Raw genomic sequence first — 25,269 nt, 5'->3', positions numbered from 1 at the left:
GCACACGCAACACCCTCACCAGCACACGCAACACCCTCACACGCACACGCAACACCCTCACTAGCACACGCAACACCCTCACTAGCACACGCAACACCCTCACCAGCACACGCAACACCCTCACCAGCACACGCAACACCCTCACCAGCACACGCAACACCCTCACCAGCACACGCAACACCCTCACACGCACACGCAACACCCTCACTAGCACACGCAACACCCTCACTAGCACACGCAACACCCTCACCAGCACACGTAACACCCTCACCAGCACACGCAACACCCTCACCAGCACACGTAACACCCTCACCAGCACACGCAACACCCTCACACGCACACGCAACACAATCACCAGCACACGCAACACCCTCACTAGCACACGCAACACCCTCACTAGCACACGCAACACCCTCACACGCACCACCCTAACACGCACACGCAACACCCTCACCAGCACACGCAACACCCTCACACGCACACGCAACACAATCACCAGCACACGCAACACCCTCACTAGCACACGCAACACCCTCACTAGCACACGCAACACCCTCACACGCACCACCCTAACACGCAACACCCTCACCAGCACACGCAACACCCAATTTAAATTCTCCACTAGGGAGAAACTGCGGGAGAGGTCCACATACAGAAATTCTCTCATAAATTTCATGTTGAGCAAGCAACATGATGAATGTGATGTTCCATATACAGATTATGAATGGGATGCAGCCCTCTCCAGGGGCAGTAGCACTGCTCCTGGTGAGGACGGTATCACCTATGATATTCTAAGACTCCTACATCGTGTACCCGGTAACCCATTATTAGAATTGTTTAATGCTAGCTATGTCACTGGGCAGTTGCCTGTATCATGGACCACCAGTCTTACGGTACCTGTACCAAAGCCTGGCCAACCTGATGCTTTCCGTCCCATCTTACTGACCAGTTGCATGTGCAAAACCTTTGAGAGAATGGTGCTTAATAGATTATTGTATAGAGTTAAAGAACACATGTCACCTGATATCAATGGTTTCACACATGGTAAAAGTGTACCAACTGTATCACAACCTTTCTTACTGTTCATGGAGATAAAAGGCACAAGTACACAACATTTCTTGATTTAAAAAATGCCTTTGATATTGCTAATAGGGAAGTGATTATGTATGAATTAGCGAGAATGGATATAGGGGGACATTTATTACAATGGATAGGAGGCTATCTTACCAACCGGAAGTCCTCTGCACTGTTCCAAGGCTACAAGAGTGAAACTAAAGTAATGCAACTAGGCACCCCACAAGGAGGAGTACTTAGTCCTACCTTGTTTAATGTTCTAATTAATGCTTTACTAAAATCAATCCCAACTAGTCCGGCAAACATCACTATCAGCTATGCAGATGACATCCTTGTGCATACTAAAACCCACCGCGAAATGCAAACAGTCTTAAATTGTATACATACAGCTTGTGAGAGCCTTGGTCTTGTAATCAACGCTGCTAAAACTAAGGTATTTAACAGACAAATTGGCAACCGCAAAAGTGGACCACGAAAACTTTAGACAACATACCAATAGACTATGTCTCTTGTTTCAAATACCTTGGTGTCTCTGTCCCTTGTTCCTCAGCTGCAGTCAATAAGTTACATCAACAATGTAGAGACAGACTCAAGGCTCTCAGAACTGTAGTGGGGTACAGCCCGAAATATGGTGTTAATATTAGAATAGCAAGAATGATGTATTTAGCGTATATAAGGTCTCTGATAGACTATCATGCACCAGCTTTGGTCCTGCAAAATGGCAAAAGTATTGATAGACTGGAAAAAATGCAAAATGAAGCACTCAGAATTATACTTGGCTGTCCTATAACTACCAAAGTTCTCAACATGCGGAAAGAATTAAATATACTTAGCATTAGAGATAGAATATTTGAAATTAATCTTATGATGGGACCAAAGCTTCAGCGTGATAACAAAAGCAACATTGTGTCAGTTGCACTGTTAGAACACATACGAAATGGAACCAGCGAGTCTAAATGGATTCAAAGAACAGCCACTCATATTAAAATGATGGGACTGCACGATGTATATACAGATGAAAGAGTACAGCACTTCCTTCCACCCTGGCAGATAGTACCTTTTGACATCCTGACCCCTGCATACCCCACCAAGAAACTAATCACAAACAACCCTCATGCTCAGCTTGCTGCTAAATTAAGCACCATAGAACACATTCACAATATACAAGCTGAAAACAACATAGCACAGACCATATACACTGACGGATCACTCAATACAGCTACAGGGAGGGCAGGAAGTGCTGTTATTGCTCATCAGCCCGATGGCAGCACAATTCAAAGAAATATCCGAATTAGTAACTGGGCGTCCACAATGCAAGCCGAGTTGGTAGCGATACTGGTAGCACTCGAAATTATTGACAACACTGAAGTAGAGAGCTTAATTATTTCTGACTCCCTTTCCTCACTACGAGCAATAAACAGTTTGCAATCAAGTAATAACGTGCTTGTCTTGGAAGCTAGACGTAGATATATAAGAATACTTAACAAGAGGTAAATATAAAAATGTTGTGGATTCCTTCTCACATTGGCATGCAGGAACTTGACAAAGTTGACGCCCTTGCTAAGGCTGCAGTAAATAAAGACAGTATTGAACGGAATCTTGAGTTATCAAATAGGTCCCTTAAAAGTGTCATTAGACGAGAACTCCTGGATGGATTTGAAGAAAGTAGAACAGTGCAAACTGGAACTAGCAGGTCCATTGTTCATCACAATGAAATGTGTGAAGTAAAACATGTGTATGGGGCAAGTAACAAAGTCAGTAGACTAACAGATGTTGTCACAGCTCGTATAAGACTTGGCTACAAGTATCTCTGGCAGTTCGGCTTGTATAGGGATCTAGATGAAGTAAAGTGTAAAGTGTGTGGACAAAGACAGGGACACACACTCGAACACTATATCTTGGATTGTAGTAAAATTGAGCCTTTTAGAGATAAATCTAATCTCACTCTGTATGATATGGCAACTTATCTTATTACCAGGGATAAACTACCTGAAATCCTTGCACTGTATCCATATTTCGCTTCCAGTAGATGAACGACATATGAGATTCAGAAACAAGTAGTGTATTGTGAGGACTAATAATAAACAGAAGCTCCCCTATGACTCTGTAATATCTCCATTGGCCAAACTATTATGTATTAGCGATAAGACCTACCATTAATGTATGATGACTTACTGTAAATATATAGCTCTTGTAATAGCACTTTCTCTGTAACTACCTGATATTGTAACTATAAGGTGTGAAGGATAGATGAAATTGTTTATGTAATAATCTAAGATGAGGTCTGATAAAGACCTTTTGTGCCCTCTGTAATGCTTTTGCACTACCGCTCACAGGATGCGTATGGGGTGCACAATAAACTAGCCGTCTTCGGCGGCAACAATCAAATCAATCAGAGCTAGGAACGCTTACATTAACATAAGACGAACATCGGAAAGGAACTATGAGAACGATATTGCGATCAAAGCGAAAAAGACACCCAAATTAATACACAGCCATATAAGAAGAAAAATGTCGGTGAAGGACCAAGTGTCAAGACTAAAGACAACAGAGGAGGCATATACTGAAAGTGACAAGGAAATCTGCGAGGCACTGAATGCCAGTTTCTATGGAGTGTTGACAACCGAGCCTGAGCAGCTCCCATTGTTATACGAGACTACCCAAGATGAAAGACTATCATATATAAAGGTGACCGCAGAGGAGGTAATGAAACAGTTGACAACACTGGATGTAACACTGGATAACATACCAATGTGGACCTGGGTGTGGACGTAATACCTAATCTATCTCCTGAAGCACACATAAATAGGATAACGACAGCAGCGTACTTCTACACTGGCAAAAGTTAGATCATTCAGAAACCTAAGTAAGGAGGTATTTAGGGCGCTTTACACTGCCTACGTGAGGCCAGTCTTAGAGTATGCCGCCTCATCATGGAGTCCCCATCTGAAGAAACACATAAGGAAACTGCAAAAGGTTCAGAGGTTTGCAACGAGACTCGTCCCAGAGTTACGAGGGATGGGGTATGAGGAGCGCCTGAAGGAACTGTGCCTTACGACACTAGAAAAAAGAAGGGAGAGGGGAGACATGATAGAACGTATAAAATACTCAGGGGGATTGACAGAGTGGACATAGACGAAATGTTCACACGGAATACTAACAGAACGAGTCACAGAAGTTAGGAAGTTTTCTTTTAGCGTGAGAGTAGTGGAAAAATGGAATGCACTTAAGGAGCAGGTTGTGGAAGCAAATACTATTCATAATTTTAAAACTAGGTATGATAGGAAAATAGGACCGGAGTCATTGCTGTAAACAACCGATGCTCGAAAGGCGGGATCCAAGAGTCAATGCTCGATCCTGCAGACACAAATAGGTGAGTACAGTCCCCACTAGTCCCCATGGCGCAGTGGATAGCGCGCTGGACTTCTAATCCAGAGGCCGCGGGTTCGAATCCCGCTGGGGATGTATGTTATTATATAGGCTTTACAGTTGTAAACGTGTACATGTTATCACCAGTTGATTGACAATTGAGAGGCAGGACTAAAGAGCCAGAGCTCAACTCCCGGCAAGCACAAATAGATGAGCACACACATTAAAACTAAGTGGGTAGAACACCTGGAGAGAAACGATATTATATCAGACATTCAGTATGACTTTCGATCTGAACGTGTTTGCTGATGATACTAAGATAATAGGGAAGATAAGAAACTTAGATGCCTATGTTATGGAATGTGGAATAGGAGAACACAACCTATAAATTATGTGAGAAATCGTTAAAGAATTCTGATAAAGAGAGAGATCTAGGGGTGGTTCTAGATAGAAAACTATCACCTGAGGACCACATAAAGAACATTGTGCGAGAAGTATATGCTACGCTTTCTAACTTTAGAATTGCCTTTAAATACATGGATGGAGAAATACTAAAGAAATTGTTCGCGACCTTTGTTAGACCAAAGTTGGAATATGCAGCGGTTGTGTGGTGCCCATATCTTAAGAAGCATATAAACAAACTGAAAATGGTGCAAAGACATGCTACTAAGTGGCTCCCAGAATTGAAGGGCAAGAGCTACGAGGAGAGGTTAGAGGCATTATATATGCAAAAACTAGAAGACAGAAGAAAAAGAGGTGATATGATCACTACGAACAAAATAGTAACAGGAATCGAGAAAATTGATAGGGAAGATTTCCTGAGACCTGGAACTTTAAGAACAAGAGGTCATAGATATAAACTAGCTAAACACAGATGCCGAAGAAATAAGAAAATTCACTTTTGTAAACAGAGTGGTAGACGGTTGGAACAAGTTAGGTGAGAAGGTGGTGGAGGCCAAGACCGTCAGTAGTTTCAAAGCGTTATATGACAAAGAGTGCTGGGAAGACGGGACACCACGAGCGTAGCTCTCATCCTATAACTACACTTAGGTAGTTACAGACACACATTTGATATTCACCCTGAACGAGTCAGATATAAGGTATATCAAATCAAAACCCTCTATAGAAATGAGTGACCAGATGTCCTAACATTTGAGTATCAGATGGAAGAAGGATTAACCCCTCCAAGGAAAGGACCGAAAAGTAAAAGACTGGAATAGCTAAGAGGAAACTATGATGAGATTAGAAAATATCTAATATGAATATCATAGGAGACAGAGCTCAGAGGAAAGTCTGTACAATGCATGATGGACTACTTCACCCAGAAGTGTCGGGAGGCAGGAAACAGGTTTATCCCGGTCCAGAAAGAAAAAAACGAAAAGCAAAAAGGGAAATTTGTAGTTCAATCAGACATGTAAGGAAGCAAGGCAGCTAAGCACAAGGGCGAAACTACAGAATCAACTGAATCAACCTCCTGGAATCTCTTGTGGAGTTCTTCACACACTTCTTTGTGATTGTCTGTGTACCCATCCTCTCCATTCTTCAGGTTCATCAGCTGTTCTTTCACTGTTGTTTTCCTCTTGATGTGGCTGTATAGCAGTTTGGGTTGGCTCTTGGTTTTATTTGCTGTCATTTTCCAACTGCCTCTCTGCTTCCTCTCCTCACGCTGAGGTACCCATTTCTGGCCCTCTGGTATCTCTCTCTATTCTCTGTTGCTTAAGTACTCTCTTATTCAGTGGAGTACCTTCCCTTTCACTCCTGCCTGCATCTCCAGTTTGTGCACTAGTCTCTTATGTGGTACTGTGTCAAAAGCAGTCTGGCAGTCCAGAAATATGCAGTCTGCCCAAGCCCTCTCTCTCTCTTGTTTGATTTTTGTTGCCTGGTCATAAAATTCAATTAATCCTGTTAGGCAGTGATTTGCCATCTCTGAAGCACATGCTGATGTTGTGTTACAAAGTTCCTTTGCTCCAGATGTTCCACTAGCTTTTTCGCACAATCTTTTCCATCATCTTGCATGGAATGCAAGTTAGGGACACTAGCCTGTAGTTCAGTGTCCTCCTTGCCTATCACCCTTCTTGTATATTGGGACTACATTGGCCGTCTTCCAAATTTTTGGCAGTTCACCTGTTACCAGTGACTTCTTGTACACCATGGAGAGTGGCAGGCACAGTGCTTCTGCTCCTTCCTTAAGGATCCATGGTGAGATTCCATCCGGGCCTATAGCCTTTGTCACATCCAAATCTAGCAGATGCTTCCTCACCTCCCCACTGGTAATCTCAAACTCCTCTAGTGGTGTCTGGGTTGATGTTCCTTCCCTTACCTTTGGAACTTCTCCTTGCTTTGGTGTGAAGACTTCCAGGAATTTCTTATTAGAGTTCCTCGCACACTTCCTTGTCGTTTGTTGTGAATCTTTCTGTCCCTATCCTCAGTTTCATTACCTGTTCCTTCACTGTTGTTTTCCTCCTGATGTGGCTGTGCAGGCAGTTTGGGTTGAGTCTTTGCCTTGCTCGCTATGTCATTTTCATATTGCCTCTCTGCCTCTCTTCTCACCCTGACGTATTCATTCCTGGCGCTCTGGTATCTTTCTCTGCTCTCTAGTGTTCTCTTGTTTCTATAGTTTCTCCACGCCCACCTGTCACACGCTCCAGTTGTTCCAAACCTGTCACACGCTCCCGTTGTTCCAAACCTGTCACACGCTCCCGTTGTCCCAAACCTGTCACACGCTCCCGTTGTCCCAAACCTGTCACACGCTCCCGTTGTTCCAAACCTGTCACACGCTCCCGTTGTCCCAAACCTGTCACACGCTCCAGTTGTCCCAAACCTGTCACACGCTCCCGTTGTCCCAAACCTGTCACACGCTCCCGTTGTCCCAAACCTGTCACACGCTCCCGTTGTCCCAAACCTGTCACACACTCCCGTTGTCCCAAACCTGTCACACACTCCCGTTGTCCCAAACCTGTCACACACTCCCGTTGTCCCAAACCTGTCACACACTCCCGTTGTCCCAAACCTGTCTCGCACACACTGCTCGTTCTCGAGCACATGTAACCACTGATCAAAGCATACAAACACACACACACACACACACACACACACACAACACACACACACACACACACACACACACACACACGTTCGTACACACTCTATCATTATATTTTTAACGGAGACATTGTGTTCAGTTCGTAACCTTGAAGTCATACACGGAAAACTAATGTCTCAGAAAATATATTATATTCTACAAGTAAAACACAACTTACCAAGTAGGAATATATAATATAGAAAGAAACAGCAAACACTCGCTAACCGCAGAGGACAATTGTTGCTTGTAAGACTTTGTGAGATGCCGACATTGCAACTCAATCCCTCAATTATATATGAGCGTAAATATCACGGTAAGGCGACTAATTTCATTGTTGCGGTGTAAGATTATAAGGTTAATTTTGGCGTGAATGGCAGTTGGTGATACGCATCTTTTCAATGAGAGTGTTGATGTGTGCAACGATGTGTCACGTGAATGTTAAGACGCAAGAGGCACGATGATCTGGAGAAATATGATGCACTGATATTTTTGCTGCATGTTTTGTGTTAACCAATGGCTAATTATCCAGTTCACGTTATCTTAAAAAATACCAAAGATCAGACAAAACAAATATGAAGCAGCTATAATGTGAGGGCAGGTGTTCTGTAGCAATCTTGAGTATGAGGAGCTCCTCGTCTCTATCTCTATACTGTACACTTGTTTACTTCTGTAAACATTATCAGTTTGACTTTTCTAGTCCTCCTTTTTACTGAGTCATTTGCAGGTAAAATACTGCTTAAGTTATTATTCAGATCAGTGATCGAGGAAAAGCTCCCTTACTCCACTTGTATATTTGTTATTAAAATAAATAAATAAAAATATTCATGTTTTTATATTAACGGAAAAGCGTGTCTCGACGGGTTAAGTGGCTGTAATCCAAGTTTATATATATGAAAATGACGACAGATTGTGTTATGGGACACGCTTTTTAAAACCATAATTTACAAACTTTAGAGCAATAAGATCCTTCCATCTTTCTCTTACCTTTCACATAATACACGTCCTTTATCATAGCATTCAATTCCATAGTGATATACACATTTTGTGAAGGCGTATTCTCCATAATAAAGGTGAAAGATTCTCGCGATATTTACAATAAATTGTTCTTGAATATTAGGAAATTGTAGCATAAGACTTAGTACAAAATGTTAGGTATTTATCAGAACCGCAGCAGTCTTCTAACGTGGAGTTTTACCTCTTTATTTTAAGACGAACCAAACTAATGCAAATTTAAGTGATTTTATCCCGATGCAAAATACAAACTAATAATTAACGTAAGTAGACTCATTAGTGAACTGTGACTAGTCACAATGATACATTTGCCACGTAACTAAGTACCAGTATTAAACTTTCCTTAAATGTGTTGAAAAACGTTGATGACGATGGTTGCATCATTAACACTGAGAGTTGCAACACAGCAAAAAATACTAATGAGTGGTTGAGATATTGACTGGACGTGAAGATCACTTTTGAAGTAACTTCCAAAATGTACATTATATAACAACAGCAACCATGACCACCACCATGGTACTGTCTCTCCCCGGAGAGCGGCAGCAACTATGGTACTGTCTCTCCCGGAGAGCGGCAGCAACCATGGTACTGTCTCTCCCGGAGAGTGGCAGTAACCATGGTACACTCTCTCCCGCAGAGCGGCAGTAACCATGGTACTGTCTCTCCCGGAGAGCGGCAGTAACCATGGTACTGTCTCTCCCGGAGAGCGGCAGTAACCATGGTACTGTCTCTCCCGGAGAGTGGCAGCAACCATGGTACTGTCTCTCCCGGAGAGCGGCAGTAACCATGGTACACTCTCTCCCGGAGAGCGGCAGTAACCATGGTACTGTCTCTCCCGGAGAGCGGCAGTAGCCATGGTACTGTCTCTCCCGGAGTGGCAGCCACCATGGTACTGTCTCTCCCGGAGAGCGACAGCAACCATGGTACTGTCTCTCCCGGAGAGTGGCAGCCACCATGGTACTGTCTCTCCCGGAGTGGCAGCCACCATGGTACTGTCTCTCCCGGAGAGCGGCAGCAACCATGGTACTGTCTCTCCCGGAGAGCGGCAGTAACCATGGTACTGTCTCTCCCGGAGAGCGGCAGCAACCATGGTACTGTCTCTCCCGGAGAGCGGCAGTAACCATGGTACACTCTCTCCCGGAGAGCGGCAGTAACCATGGTACTGTCTCTCCCGGAGAGCGGCAGTAACCATGGTACACTCTCTCCCGGAGAGCGGCAGTAACCATGGTACTGTCTCTCCCGGAGAGCGGCAGCAACCATGGTACTGTCTCCCGGAGAGCGGCAGTAACCATGGTACTGTCTCTCCCGGAGAGCGAGACAAGTTAATAAGGATAAATCTACACACTTGACGTATTGATCGAGGGGAAAGTTCTCCAAGGTGCTGGCGGGACGTGGCTCGCGAGCTGCCAGTGTTGCTCGAGGCGCCATGTTTTAATTTCCTGAGAAAACTTTTCCTATTTCCCGGTGTTGCCGAATGAATTAATTGGGGAAAGTTTAATAATTAAGTCATTTTAAACTTGGAAAGTTGAAAAAGAATCATTTTTAATTAAAGAAAATTCGACGTTAAAGAACAAATATTTTATACTTTATACGGGGGAATATTTAATTTTAGATGCGTTTATAATATTGTTATTATTATATATCAGATGCCACTAGCTCTATCTATGAGTGAATGTCTGTTTGTCGGTCTATCTGTCCAAGGTTGGAGTTCAGACACTTCTCTTCCCCTAACTTTGCGGGGAGTAATGGTCTGGGGTCCATGGGGGGAGGGGGTCCACTAGACATGGGGGTCCACTAGACACGGGGGGTCCACTAGACATGGGGGTCCACTAGACACGGGGGGTCCACTAGACACGGGGGGTCCACTAGACACGGGGGTCCACTAGACATGGGGGTCCACTAGACACGGGGGTCCACTAGACACGGGGTCCACTAGACACGGGGGTCCACTAGACACGGGGGTCCACTAGACACGGGGGGTCCACTAGACACGGGGGTCCACTAGACACGGGGGTCCACTAGACACGGGGGTCCACTAGACACGGGGGGTCCACTAGACACGGGGGGTCCACTAGACACGGGGGGTCCACTAGACACGGGGGGTCCACTAGACACGGGGGGTCCACTAGACACGGGGGGTCCACTAGACACGGGGGGTCCACTAGACACGGGGGTCCACTAGACACGGGGGGTCCACTAGACACGGGGGTCCACTAGACACGGGGGTCCACTAGACACGGGGGTCCACTAGACACGGGGGTCCACTAGACACGGGGGTCCACTAGACACGGGGGTCCACTAGACACGGGGGTCCACTAGACACGGGGGTCCACTAGACACGGGGGTCCACTAGACACGGGGGGTCCACTAGACACGGGGGGTCCACTAGACACGGGGGGTCCACTAGACACGGGGGGTCCACTAGACACGGGGGGTCCACTAGACACGGGGGGTCCACTAGACACGGGGGGTCCACTAGACACGGGGGGTCCACTAGACACGGGGGGTCCACTAGACACGGGGGTCCACTAGACACGGGGGTCCACTAGACACGGGGGGTCCACTAGACACGGGGGGTCCACTAGACACGGGGGGTCCACTAGACACGGGGGTCCACTAGACACGGGGGGTCCACTAGACACGGGGGGTCCACTAGACACGGGGGTCCACTAGACACGGGGGGTCCACTAGACACGGGGGGTCCACTAAACACGGGGGGTCCACTAAACACGGGGGGGTCCACTAGACACGGGGGTCCACTAGACACGGGGGTCCACTAGACACGGGGGGTCCACTAGACACGGGGGGTCCACTAGACACGGGGGGTCCACTAGACACGGGGGGTCCACTAGACACGGGGGGTCCACTAGACACGGGGGGTCCACTAGACACGGGGGTCCACTAGACACGGAGGTCCACTAGACACGGGGGTCCACTAGACACGGGGGTCCACTAGACACGGGGGGTCCACTAGACACGGGGGTCCACTAGACACGGGGGTCCACTAGACACGGGGGTCCACTAAACACGGGGGGTCCACTAGACACGGGGGTCCACTAGACACGGGGGTCCACTAGACACGGGGTCCACTAAACACGGGGGTCCACTAGACACGGGGGGTCCACTAGACACGGGGGTCCACTAGACACGGGGGTCCACTAGACACGGGGGGTCCACTAGACACGGGGGTCCACTAGACACGGGGGTCCACTAGACACGGGGGTCCACTAGACACGGGGGTCCACTAGACACGGGGGTCCACTAGACACGGGGGGTCCACTAGACACGGGGGGTCCACTAGACACGGGGGTCCACTAGACACGGGAGTCCACTAGACACGGGGGTCCACTAGACACGGGGGGTCCACTAGACACGGGGGTCCACTAGACACGGGGGGTCCACTAGACACGGGGGGTCCACTAGACACGGGGGGTCCACTAGACACGGGGGGTCCACTAGACACGGGGGTCCACTAGACACGGGGGGTCCACTAGACACGGGGGTCCACTAGACACGGGGGTCCACTAGACACGGGGGGTCCACTAGACACGGGGGTCCACTAGACACGGGGGGTCCACTAGACACGGGGGTCCACTAGACACGGGGGGTCCACTAGACACGGGGGGTCCACTAGACACGGGGGTCCACTAGACACGGGGGTCCACTAGACACGGGGGGTCCACTAGACACGGGAGTCCACTAGACACGGGGGGTCCACTAGACACGGGGGTCCACTAGACACGGGGGGTCCACTAGACACGGGGGTCCACTAGACACGGGGGGTCCACTAGACACGGGGGTCCACTAGACACGGGGGTCCACTACAATTCAAGAGGGGAACAGCATGCCACGGTCACATTCTGATCCCAACGATTGATCTTGCACAGATCTCTGGAAAATTAACAGAAATAAATTGTAATCATCTTACTTTGCCCATAGTAGCATAAGACAGACGATCCTCCCACAGCTTCAAAGAGAATATCTGTCTGCCTGTCTGTGTCTGGACGAGAGTGATGGCCGGACACTTGAGGCAACCTTTACCCAACCTTGCAGGGGGAAATGACCTAGGTACGGGATTAACATAGGATGGTCAGGGTCATAGAAACTCAAGAGGAAACAGCTTGCCACAGTCTGATTTTGTGCACTGCCTGACATTGTCTCGCTAAATATTAGAAAAATAAAAATGTCCAAACTAATTTTGTCTTATTGTAATGTGAAAAATTATTCATTGATCTCGGGAAAATTAACAGAATTTTGTTAATTGTCAGAATTTTTGTTAATTGTTAATTTTGCTAATAGTAGCATAAATTAGACGACACTTCCAAAGCTTCAAAGGCTTTCCTCAAGCCTCGCCCATGTCTCAAAGACAAAGGGAGACTTATGTCTTTTGAATATTCACACCACTAGGCTCTTGCCATCAGCGGACCACTCGCACGCCAATGGTCAACTATTATATTATTTTTAGAAGAGAGACAGAGGTAGTAAGCGAAAATGACAAGAGACAGTCAGACAGAGAGCCAGAGATAGTGAGAGAAGGAAGGCGAAGGCGGAGAGGGGGTTGTCAGGTGGAGAGGAGGGGGGGGGAAGAGGGAAGGAAAAGTGGGTGGAGAGGGGAGGATGTTGGGGAGAAAAGAGTGGGTGGAGAAAGTTAGACTGGGGGGATATTAAAGGAGAGATGAGAGAGGGAGATCCGGGAGCAGATAGAGAAGGGGAAAGAGGGCAGATAGGGAGAGTGGAGAAGAGAAGAGAGGGGCGAGAGGTGTGTAAGGGGGGAGAGGGGGAGGTTGAAGGGAGAATCCAGGAGAAAGGTGAAAGGGAAAACGAGTAGGAGAGGGGAGATGGGTAAGATAGTGCGAGAGGGGGGGGGGGGAACACCCAGGCGCAGGTTGAAAAGGGGAGGAAAGATGAGAGAAGTGAGACTGGGAAAGAGGGGAGTAGAGGGGTAAGATGTGTGAGTGGGAAATATGGAGGGAGAGTGAGGGGGTAGAAAGGTAAGAGAGAGAGAGGGGAAGTGGGAGAAGGGAGTAAAATTGTGAGAGAGGGTGGAGATTGGGGGAGAGGAGAGGAATTAAGGGGGGGGTGAGAAAGTTTGAGAGAGAGAGGAGCTATGGGAGGAGCGATAGGGCAGAAGAGTATAGGGAAAGACAGTTGAGAAAGAGGGAGATTTTGAGTGGGGGGGGGGAAGAGAGGTGGCACCCGGTCGAGGCCTGTTTCCACCCCTAGTATTATTATACAAAAGATATTACTGTAATCTCTATCTATAAAAGATTATGTCTGTTTGTTGGTCTGTTCATGGTTGGAGGTCAGATGCTTAGAGCTAGTCTCACCAAACTGTCCAAGGTGACGCATGAAGGGTACGGGAATGACACATGCCAGTCGGCGTTGGCCCTAGTGCCACCCTCCTTCACGAAATATCTGCATCTATAGCCACATTCTGCAATTTCCAGTAAATCTGAAATAAGTTGTTTTCCATCAAGTTTTAGGAGGTTTTCAGTGCTAAATAATATTACATTTTCTGACAGGAAGACAGAAAGAGGAGAAGTAGAGGGGGAGAGAGGAAGGAGGAAACGGGAGGAAAGTGTGGGAGGGAAATGTTGAAGAAAGGGAGAGGTGAGAGGATGGGAGAGAGAGAGGGTTGAAAGAGGGGAAGAAGTGGAGGATGTTTGGTGAGTGGGGGAGAAAACCCGAAAAGTGTGGGAGAGGGGAAGAGACACGACCACCGACCTCCATATTAAAAACAGCCCGAAGCCGACGGAGAACCCTTTACAGCAGCACACGTGGTATATATGTACACCTGTCCCCACGAAGGGTGTACACCTGCCCCCCCACGAAGGGTGTACACCTGCCCCCCCACGAAGGATGTACACCTGACCCCACGAAGGGTGTACACCTGCCCCCCACGAAGGGTGTACACCTGCCCCCCACGAAGGGTGTACACCTGCCCCCCACGAAGGATGTACACCTGGCCCCACGAAGGGTGTACACCTGCCCCCCCACGAAGGGTGTACCCCATGACATCACCCTAACACGAGAAATGTTGAATAAAAATACTTGCATAATAGACAAAACTCGAGATGTAAGAAGATTACAAATTTGTGAAGCCATTCATTTAAAAGCCGATCACCCCACCATAAATACCCAAATAAGGGAACTATTCACTCTACCCTCCATGAGAGTAAGAACACGAAGATGCCAACGTTGGCGGCACTGCTCAAGACTCCACGACCACTACACCTGATTATTCTTTGTGTGTGCTTCCTCCCCTTTCTCCCACTTTATGCTTTCCCATTTGTAACCTATTCTTCCCCCCTTTACGCCGTACCCTTCTCACACACACATATATATATATATATATAGATACCTTACAAGCAGAACTTATTGCAGAAGGAGGAAAGAATCGAGGCAACTACAGAAGCACCATACTGTCCCCCGAGCTTAAAGCGGCAGCTAAAAGCCTTCGTGAGAACAAGGAGATAGTTGTCAGGAGAGGTGACAAGTCGCCAATATATGTCATTCTTAAAAAAGACGAATATCTGGCGAAAATGAACATCATACTCTCTGACCAAACTAAGTTCCAAAGGGTAACGAAGGACACTACAGCCGAATTAAAAGCAAAGGTCAACAAACTGATCGAAACTGTGAACGCCAAGAAATCCGGACTTCACCTGCCAAAGATCATTGGGGAATATAAACCTGGATATGCGTATGGAAATGTCAAGACGCACAAGCCTGGAAACCCACTTCGGCCAATCATTAGCCAGATACCCACACCCACGTACAGACTGGCGAAGCGACTCAACGGCCTGCTGACTCCTTATGTTCCTTGCGCCTTCAGCCTGAAGTCTCCAAAGGAATTTGTTGACTTACTGCGGGGCACACGGGCCACAGGGATAAGAGCCTCGTTGGACGTAGAATCGCTGTTTACCAACGTACCTGTGGACGAGACAATCGGAATGATAGCCGACAGAGTGTATCGTGATCCAGCCTGTACTCCTCTTGACATGCCAGAAAGTATTCTGAGGAAACTACTCCAAGCTTGTACTAAAGAGGCACCCTTCTTGAGCCCGGATGGGCACATGTATAAGCAAGTAGATGGGGTCGCCATGGGTTCTCCCCTAGGTGTCCTGTTTGCAAACTTCTACATGGGTACCATCGAGCAAAAAGTCTTAGTCGACATGAACTTGAAACCGGCCATATACTGCAGGTATGTTGACGACATTTTTACACAGGTACCTGATGTCAGACATCTGCAGGAGCTGAAGGAGGCATTTGAGCAGAGTTCCGTGCTGCGTTTCACTTACGAGACGGAAAAGGATGGGAAGCTGCCTTTTCTAGATGTAACAGTCATGGAAAAGGGCGGAGGTTTCCACACTGCAGTCTACACTAAGGAAACAAACATAGGAATGTGCCTAAATGCCAACAGCGACTGCCCGGACAGGTACAAGAGGAGTGTTGTTAACGCATACGTCGACCGTGCTCTCAGCCACAGCTCAGAATGGAAGCAAGTCGACGAAGAACTCTGTAGGGTAAGGCAGGTCCTAGTCAATAACGGCTTCTCCAATGGTTTCATCGAAGACATCATAAGAAGGAAAGTGAAAAGCCATGCAACCTCTGAAGAGACAACTAACACAACACCTATACCCCCTATTAGACTATTTTACAGGAACTTCTTTTCCACAGCTCATAAAACGGAGGAAAGGGTCCTGAAAGATATTGTTAATAGAAACGTTATCCCTACAGACAAAAATCAGAGGATACAACTGACGATTTACTATAAAACCAGAAAAACGGCCAGCCTACTCATGAGAAACTCTCCAGACACAAAACAGAACGCTTTAAAAGAGACTAACGTCGTCTATGCCTTCAAATGCCCACTTGGGGACTGTAAGCTCCAAAAAACCCAGTATATAGGCAAGACAACAACATCTCTTTCTAGGCGTTTAACGATGCATAAGCAACAGGGCTCCATTAAGGAACATATAATCTCTTCCCATAACCAAACCATCGCCAGAGAAATCCTAGTAAACAACACAGAAATCATCGATAGATACAGCGATAGCAGGCGGCTTGACGTTTGCGAGGCACTACACATCAAGAAGTCAACACCAGCAATCAACAGCCAATTATTGCACAACTATATTCTACCCACCTCAAGACTCCGCTCCAATATAGAAGCATCAAGAAATATGGACCAATAGGCTTTCTACAAACACTTCTATTCAATACCCATTGTTTCTGTTCTGTCTTGTGTTGATACTTTTAATACCCTATTAATATCCCCTCCTGTTCTGTCTTGTGTTAATGCCACATCACCCTTCCCACCTCACTCAAATGTAGATATAATATCAGAGAGACGTAAGTTCTAATCAGTTGTGTATTTGTGAAGTCTTTGAAAATGTAATAAGTTTTACGAAACGCGCCCGTGTCGCGTCAGACTAGAAATAAAAATGAATTTTGGAGAAGTGATTTTTGATTTACCTCCAACAGTGAAGCGTAATGTACGAAAGATTGAGAAAATTCGTGTTAGAATTATTAATCTTACTTTTTCGGTCATATTTAATAATATATGTCTACAGGAAAGACTGCTACCAAAATATACTAATATATTTATATATATATATACTATATAGTATATATATATACTATATAGTATATATATATATATATATATATATATATATACTATATAGTATATATATATTATATATATATATATATATATATATATATATATATATAAATAAATATATAGTATATATATACTATATAGTATATATATATATATACTATATAGTATATATATATACTGTATAGTATATATATATACTATATAGTATATATATATACTATATAGTATATATATACTATATAGTATATATATATACTATATAGTATATATATATACTATATAGTATATATATATACTATATAGTATATATATATATAAATATATATAGTATATATATATACTATATAGTATATATATATATACTAAATAGTATATATATATATATAAATATATATATATATATATATTTATATATATATATATATATATACATATATACATATATATACTATATAGTATATATATATATATATATTGTGACGGTAACGCGTTGGTGTTCGGCTGTTTAAGGCTAGGGGTATGGCCTCGTCACATAGTTATAAAAAAAAATAGAAAAAACTGGAACTTCGTCTGTGGTAAGGTAAGGAGAAGACACACAAAACACAAGTAAACTTTAACAATGAAATTTTAATTACGTTAAATAAATCAAAACATGAAAATAATGCACAAACAAATATGTATAATAAAATCAATGAATCAAAATAATAAGAATACTTAAATGACACAATGAAAGTTACGTTAAGGCAAAATAATAAGAAGTGCAACACAAAAGTTAAGTGGGAGGTGCTGGAATATTGGCTTAAAGCCACCACCTCTCTCAGTACACTCTAGAGTCTAGCTGGGAGGAGTGCTGGCTACGAAAGCACGGAACATTCTGAAGACTGATGTTGGGGCGACCCCAGACATCGGGTAGTATGGGGGGGCGAGTGCAGGTGCAGCCAGACCGGCGACCAATCAGCGGAGCCGTAGCGATCAACGGGTAGTTTGGTGGTTGGAGTTCGAACAGGTGGCTGGTTGCATACGTTTCTGCTCACCCTGGCAAGCCTTGCTGGTGCTGGTGTTGTTGTTGGACATTTCTTCCATAGTCTTTTTATATAATTGTGAAGACGTAATTTTGGAGGGAAGAGCAGGCTCAATCTCTTGAAGGAGATTATCGTCACAACTCTCCCCCGAAGCCTGCGGTTCTGGAAGAAGTACGTCGTTATGTGGTGGAGTAATGGATGGAGTTGCTTCTACTTCATAAACTCTGGAGAGATCATGGGCTAAGATGTTGTCAGACTCTTGGTATAGCGTGTCTCCAGGTTGAATTTCTGCAGGTAGCAAGCCCATAGTAGAAGACGTTGAGATGAGAAGTGGGCGTGCTGCAGGAGGTGTAGGGTGGTGTGGTCCGTATTGATGGTGGACCGAGCACTTTTCAGGTGTGGAGTGAAGTGCTGAAGCTTCAGGATGAGGAAGAGTAGCTCCTTGCCAATTGTTCCGTAGATCCTTGTAGCAGTAGTCGCTGACAGGTGTATTCTTCTCGCCTCGTTGCTGCATCACGACACCACCCACGTCGGTACCATTGGCGTCGACATGGAGGATGAAGGGCTTATCTGACGAGGTGAGAGTGGAATTAGAAGAGGGCATAGGAGCACGATTATTATCCTGAAAGCATTTGGGAAGATCATTAAGGATTTTGGAATTAGAAAGCGCCGACTCCTTGTCAGTGCTTTCGGGAGAAGAAGCCGGGATGGTCTCACTGTGGATGTAGGGTTCTGTGAAGGTAGAACAATTAATCAAGACAGTGGGAGGAGTACCATTATATTGCTTCAGGAGGTTGACGTGGCACAGCTGGGTCTTCCGCCGCCTATCTGGAGTCTCTATCACATAATTATTATTATTCCTGCACTCTTTGACGCAGTAGGGTCCTGAAAATCTGTTTTGTAAAGGTGAACCTGGGATAGGGAAATAAGCAAGGACGAAGTCTCCCGGCTTGAATTTTCTTACTTTGCTGGTCTGGTCGTAATGAGTCTTCATTCTCACCTGGGCTTTCAATAGATTATCATGAGCAAAGCGGTGGACTCTCTCTAGAATGTGTTGAAGGTTTTGAAGAAACTGGGGCACATTCTGATGCTCACTGAAGGTGGCATCTCTGAGAGAGTCTTTGAAAGCCTTAAGGGGAGTACGGCACTTACGGCCGTAGAGCATCTCATAAGGAGATACTCCTAGGGACTCATTGGGGAGACTTCTGAAAATACACATTATTAGGTCAATCTGCTTATCCCAATCCTTTGAGGTTTCACTACAAAACTTTTTCAAGAGTGCTTTGATGGTCTGATGACTACGTTCAAGAGAACCCTGTGAAGCAGGATGATAGGGGCTGGACAATACCTGTTTGATGTTGAACTCCTCCAGTGTCCTTTTGAAGAGATCACTGGTGAAGTTGGTGCCACAGTCACTTTGAATCTCCCTGGGAAATCCGTATTGAGTGAAGATCTTCAATAGATGTTTGATAACCGTAGCAGCCGTGATGTTCTTCACTGGAACTGCTATGGGAAATCTGGTGGTAGGACACAGGATGGTTAGGATGTAGGCGTTACCTGAACTGGTCCGAGGTAAAGGACCAACACAGTCTATTATGAGTCTGTGGAAAGGTTCCGCAGGCACCTGTATGGGAATTAGTGGTGCTCTGGGAATGGAGACGTTCGGTTTGCCTGCCATCTGACATGTATGACACTGTTTTACGTATTGTTTGACGTTGTTTACCATACCTGGCCAGTAGTAGTCTTGACGAATCCCATGGTAAGTCTTGTTGAAGCCGTAGTGGGAGAATGCTCCATGGGCCAGGTGTAGAATAGTGGGCCGCAGGCTGGTGGGAATCACAAGTTGTTCGGTGTTGGCCCAATCGTCCTCCTCCTTCAGTTTACTGGGTCTATATCTGCGGTAGAGCAAGTCGTTCTCTAGGAAGAACCCAGGAATACTGTCGGGTTGAGTCTCAGCCTGGAAAAACAATGGTGTTAAAGTAAGATCTTCCCTCTGCAACTTACGGAACTCCAACTTGGTCAGATGCGGGGGTAGTTTCTGAGGGTCTTGAGGGACAGCGGTAGCAGTAGAGTCAGCTGGCTGTGGACGTGCGGCTTGTGCACGGGTGGTCACGAGAACCGGAGGAGAAACTTCATCACTCTCTTGAACCTCTGCTGGAACATACTCAAGAATAGGGTTTCTGGGCACAGAGTTACACACCTGGGGTTTGTCCATGACGATCAGGTTGTTCGGTTGCAGGTCTTCTGCCAAGTCGTTGCCTAGGAGAAGTTGCACTCCAGGCATGGGAAAAGGCTTTTCCCTGACGGCGACTTGGACTTCCCCGTTCACGTAGGGACAATCCAGGTGGACTCTGGCGAGAGGGTATGGAGTGGTAGCAGTGAGGTCAGTGATGAAGACGGTTTCCCCGGTGTAGACTATGTTGGGCACAGCCGACTTCAAGATGATCGATTGTAGAGCCGCTGTGTCCCTCAAGATCTTCAATTTGAAACGTCCCTCCGGATTTGAACCGTTGGCAGAGACAGTTCCAGTATACAGGTGGTTACTGAAAAGAGAAAGATCATTAACATCAACACCAACATTCATCACAGGCTTACCGGACTTAGGAGGAGTTGGTTTGGGTCGTTGTTGGTCAGTGGTTCCCTTGTATTGAGACTTACCACACTTGTCTATGGTATGTCCATAGAGTCTACAATACTTGCAGTACAGTTGTGAACCAGCTTGATCGGGGCTCACCTTCTCGTAACTGTACCACGACTTCTTACTGGAGGATGGTTCAGGTGTCAGCCGGTGGATGAGGCTGTAAGTGTCAGCCGACTTAGCACACTTCAGGTAGTCGGTTTCTTCTTTATCTGCTAAGTAGAGGCGGACAGGAGGCGGCACACGTCTCAAGAATTCTTCAACAAGCATCAGGTTGACGAGTTCTGTAAAAGTAGAGACATGTGCTGCTTCCAGCCATTTCATGAAATACCTCCGTTTCGTGTTAGCAAACTCGAGGAAGGTAGTGGTACTTGCCTTCAGGTGGTCACGGAATTTCCTTCTATAACTTTCAGTAGAGAGGAGGTAGGCGTCCAACACTGCTTGTTTCAGAGTGTAGTAGTCATTCTCAGACGCCAAAGTACTGAGTGTGACTGCAGCTCTACCTGTAAGATGGACTCTGAGAAGTGTTGCCCATTGGTCGACAGGCCAACTGAGTTGATTAGCAAGGGTTTCAAAGGTGGTAAAGAACACATCAACTTCTGCTTCTACAAAGGATGGCATTAACTTACTTGCATGTGATATATTAAAACTGACGGGAAGATTGGCAGTAGCTTGCTGGCGTTGAGCGAGGTGTGAAGTTTCCAACGTGTATTCCCGTTGACGACACTCAAGAGCCAGAGTCGCTTGTTGCTTGTCATGTTCGCGTTGTATTTCCAACTCGCGTTGTTTGGTTTCAAGCTGTAAGCGTTCACGTTCACGGAGCATTGCAAACTCACGTTCCTTGAGGGCGATCTCTTCCCTTCGTATGTCAGCTGCTTCCCTTTGCTGTTCGCGGGCTTCCCTTTGCTGCTCACGTTCAATCTTGGCCAGCTCTAGTTTGAGTTTCAGCGTTGCCAAGTCAGGTTTATCTGCAATATAGTAAGTTTCATGAGTTTCAGAGTCTATCTTACCTTGCTCTAAATAGTAATCCAGCAACAGGTTGTGTAGGTCATTTTTGTTGGCTTGATAGGGAACTTCTAGTTGATACTCATGTGCAAGAGTTTGTAGTTCAGTCCTCTTGGCACGACTTAAAGTTCCTATTTCACCTGCTGGATTTGCACGGAAAGTTTGGAGACGAAACATGGTGAAATTAGCAAATAAAGGTACACGAATGTTCAATAATGAAATGTCAGAAACAGGACAACGTGGCAACTGGTACCTATCCTGTGTGATCTTTAACAATTAACGTTAAGTGAAAGATATTAAATTAAATCAAGGGCGCAGGAAATCTTGTACCCGGTACTCATGTAAGAGAATAAGGGCAAGAAAATCCTACTAACAAATGAAACAGTTTCGAAAACAAATGAAACAGTTAAATGCTTCAAAAGTAAAATTGGTAGTCCAAGGATGTAGGCATACCTTGCCAAGTCTCTATAGGACATAAAGCAAGTTTTTCCTACTGAATTTAATATGATACTTACAGAATTAGCGAACTTTTGTGCTCTGAAAAAATAAGCTAATTCCCTACCGTTGTATGTATCATCATCTCTGACTGACGTGTAGGGGTGCGAGGTGTCAACTGGTGACGAGAACTGCTGCTGAGGTCCCAATTCAGCAACTAAAGTTCGAGCTAGAGGAACTATGGCCCTCTTTGTCCTCCTACAGTCAGATTGCAGAAGATTGGGTACTCTTGACCCGGGGCAGACCACAGTACCAGGGTACCAATATGATGATCTGTCAGAATGAGAAATATTCAAGGGACATAGATGGTAAACACGAGTAATAACAAGGAGGGAGAGATGACCAATTAAGAGTATGACTGCGGCCTACAGTCACCACGTAATCCAAAGTTGTCTCACCTTCACTATATGTTACTCTCGTAATGCACAATACACCGCACCTTATAAAAAATGAAATTGAATGAAAAATAGTAAAGCTACGTTAACAGAGTTAAATACGCTTACCATAAATTACCACTTGGCACCAGTACCTGAGTGAAGCTCCTAGGACAGGCCCCCATATAACTTGTGACGGTAACGCGTTGGTGTTCGGCTGTTTAAGGCTAGGGGTATGGCCTCGTCACATAGTTATAAAAAAAAATAGAAAAAACTGGAACTTCGTCTGTGGTAAGGTAAGGAGAAGACACACAAAACACAAGTAAACTTTAACAATGAAATTTTAATTACGTTAAATAAATCAAAACATGAAAATAATGCACAAACAAATATGTATAATAAAATCAATGAATCAAAATAATAAGAATACTTAAATGACACAATGAAAGTTACGTTAAGGCAAAATAATAAGAAGTGCAACACAAAAGTTAAGTGGGAGGTGCTGGAATATTGGCTTAAAGCCACCACCTCTCTCAGTACACTCTAGAGTCTAGCTGGGAGGAGTGCTGGCTACGAAAGCACGGAACATTCTGAAGACTGATGTTGGGGCGACCCCAGACATCGGGTAGTATGGGGGGGCGAGTGCAGGTGCAGCCAGACCGGCGACCAATCAGCGGAGCCGTAGCGATCAACGGGTAGTTTGGTGGTTGGAGTTCGAACAGGTGGCTGGTTGCATACGTTTCTGCTCACCCTGGCAAGCCTTGCTGGTGCTGGTGTTGTTGTTGGACATTTCTTCCATAGTCTTTTTATATAATTGTGAAGACGTAATTTTGGAGGGAAGAGCAGGCTCAATCTCTTGAAGGAGATTATCGTCACAATATATATATATATATATATATATATATATATATATATATATATATATATATATATATATTATATATATATTATATATACTATATAGTATATATATATATATATATATATATATATATATATTATATATTGTATATATATATATTCTAAATAGTATATATATATATATATATATGTCGTACCTAGTAGCCAGAACTCACTTCTCAGCCTACTATTCAAGGCCCGATTTGCCTAATATGCCAAGTTTTCCTGAATTAATATATTTACTAAAATTTTTTTCTTATGAAATGATAAAGCTACCCTTTTCACTATGTATGAGGTCAATTTTTTTTTATTGGAGTTAAAATTAACGTAGATATATGACCGAACCTAACCAACCCTACCTAACCTAACCTAACCTATATATATAGGTAAGGTTAGGTTAGGTAGCCAAAAAAAGCTAGGTTAGGTTAGGTTAGGTATGTTAGGTAGACGAAAAAACATTAATTCATGAAATCTTGGCTTATTAGGCAAATCGGGCCTTGCATAGTAGGCTGAGAAGTGAGTTCTGGCTACTAGGTACGACATATATATATATATATATATATATACTAAATAGTATATATATATATATATATATATATACATACATATATACATATATATACTATATAGTATATATATTATATATATACTATATAGTATATATATATATATATATATATATATATATATATGTATACATATATATACTATATAGTATATATATATATATATATATATATATATATATATATATATATATATATATATATATCGTTCCGCCACCAGCCGACACCATTTCAGACCCATTAACTGTTGGTGAATCTGAGGTCTACAATTACGGGCTCACGATAGCCCATGCTCCCTGGAACTTTTTGTTCCAGGTAGCGTATCTTAAACAACAACAACTGAGGTCTACTAAGCAGCCCTTTCTTTTCCACCTGGGTCAGCAGGCGGCGTGAATGTAACCGAAAGGGTAAGATTAATTACTCAACACGAATCATCTCAATATTTTTTGTTTTTCTTCACTGTCGATGGAAGTCGAAAAAATTAACTCTCCATTTGGGAAACTAATTGCATCACTTTAGCTTTATCCCATATGTGTTAATGGGAGAGAGCGGAAGAAGAATTTGCAACCATTTATCCTATGCATGCCTCAAAGCTACATCAGCACCAAGAATAATTTGGAAAATCCATTTCTTTGCAATATTCCCGGACAACGCCTGTCATCCTAACACTCTGATATCATATGTTGTCTGTTAATAACGCATATATATTCGGCCTAAGTTCCAGCGTGTACATGGCCTACACTTTAATACAGGCCAGTAACTGCATTACAATTTGTTACGTAAATGGGTGAGTGGAAGCATCATCACTACCAACACTTGATGTACAGTCATAGTGAGTATTACTCTTACTTATTTATCTATGTATCTAAGACCAAACAATTGACATATTGCCATACATTAACTTGTTTCTCAAGGTAACCACTATGAGTCTGATCACGCTACAAGCCTGGGACGCATGCCACTGACCACCACCAACCATGATATAAATAAACTTAAGTCAAGATTTTATATATGTGATCTCTAAGGATAGCATGCATGAACTTGCCATGAGCGGTAATGACTAGGAAACAAGCGTTCAACATGTATGAACTTTTAGTCTTGCGC

General features: G+C 44.5%; 1 long non-coding RNA gene and 1 other non-coding gene across 2 annotated transcripts in view; one reads left to right on the top strand and one right to left on the bottom strand.

The window, feature by feature from the left end:
* The window catches only part of LOC138349969 (uncharacterized), a 91,138-nt gene that overhangs the window by 13,366 nt on the left and 52,503 nt on the right, over positions 1–25,269 (bottom strand). The gene's annotated exons all lie outside the window — the stretch shown is intronic.
* On the top strand, positions 4,467–4,539 carry TRNAR-UCU (transfer RNA arginine (anticodon UCU)). The gene has a single exon. It is a non-coding gene; the product is annotated as a tRNA-Arg (tRNA).

This window comes from Procambarus clarkii, chromosome 43 (genome assembly GCF_040958095.1).
Source record: "Procambarus clarkii isolate CNS0578487 chromosome 43, FALCON_Pclarkii_2.0, whole genome shotgun sequence".
Taxonomy (NCBI): Eukaryota; Metazoa; Arthropoda; class Malacostraca; order Decapoda; family Cambaridae; genus Procambarus; species Procambarus clarkii.
The sequence above is the reverse complement of the archived record's forward strand: the minus strand, read 5'-3'. Positions and strand labels throughout refer to the sequence as shown.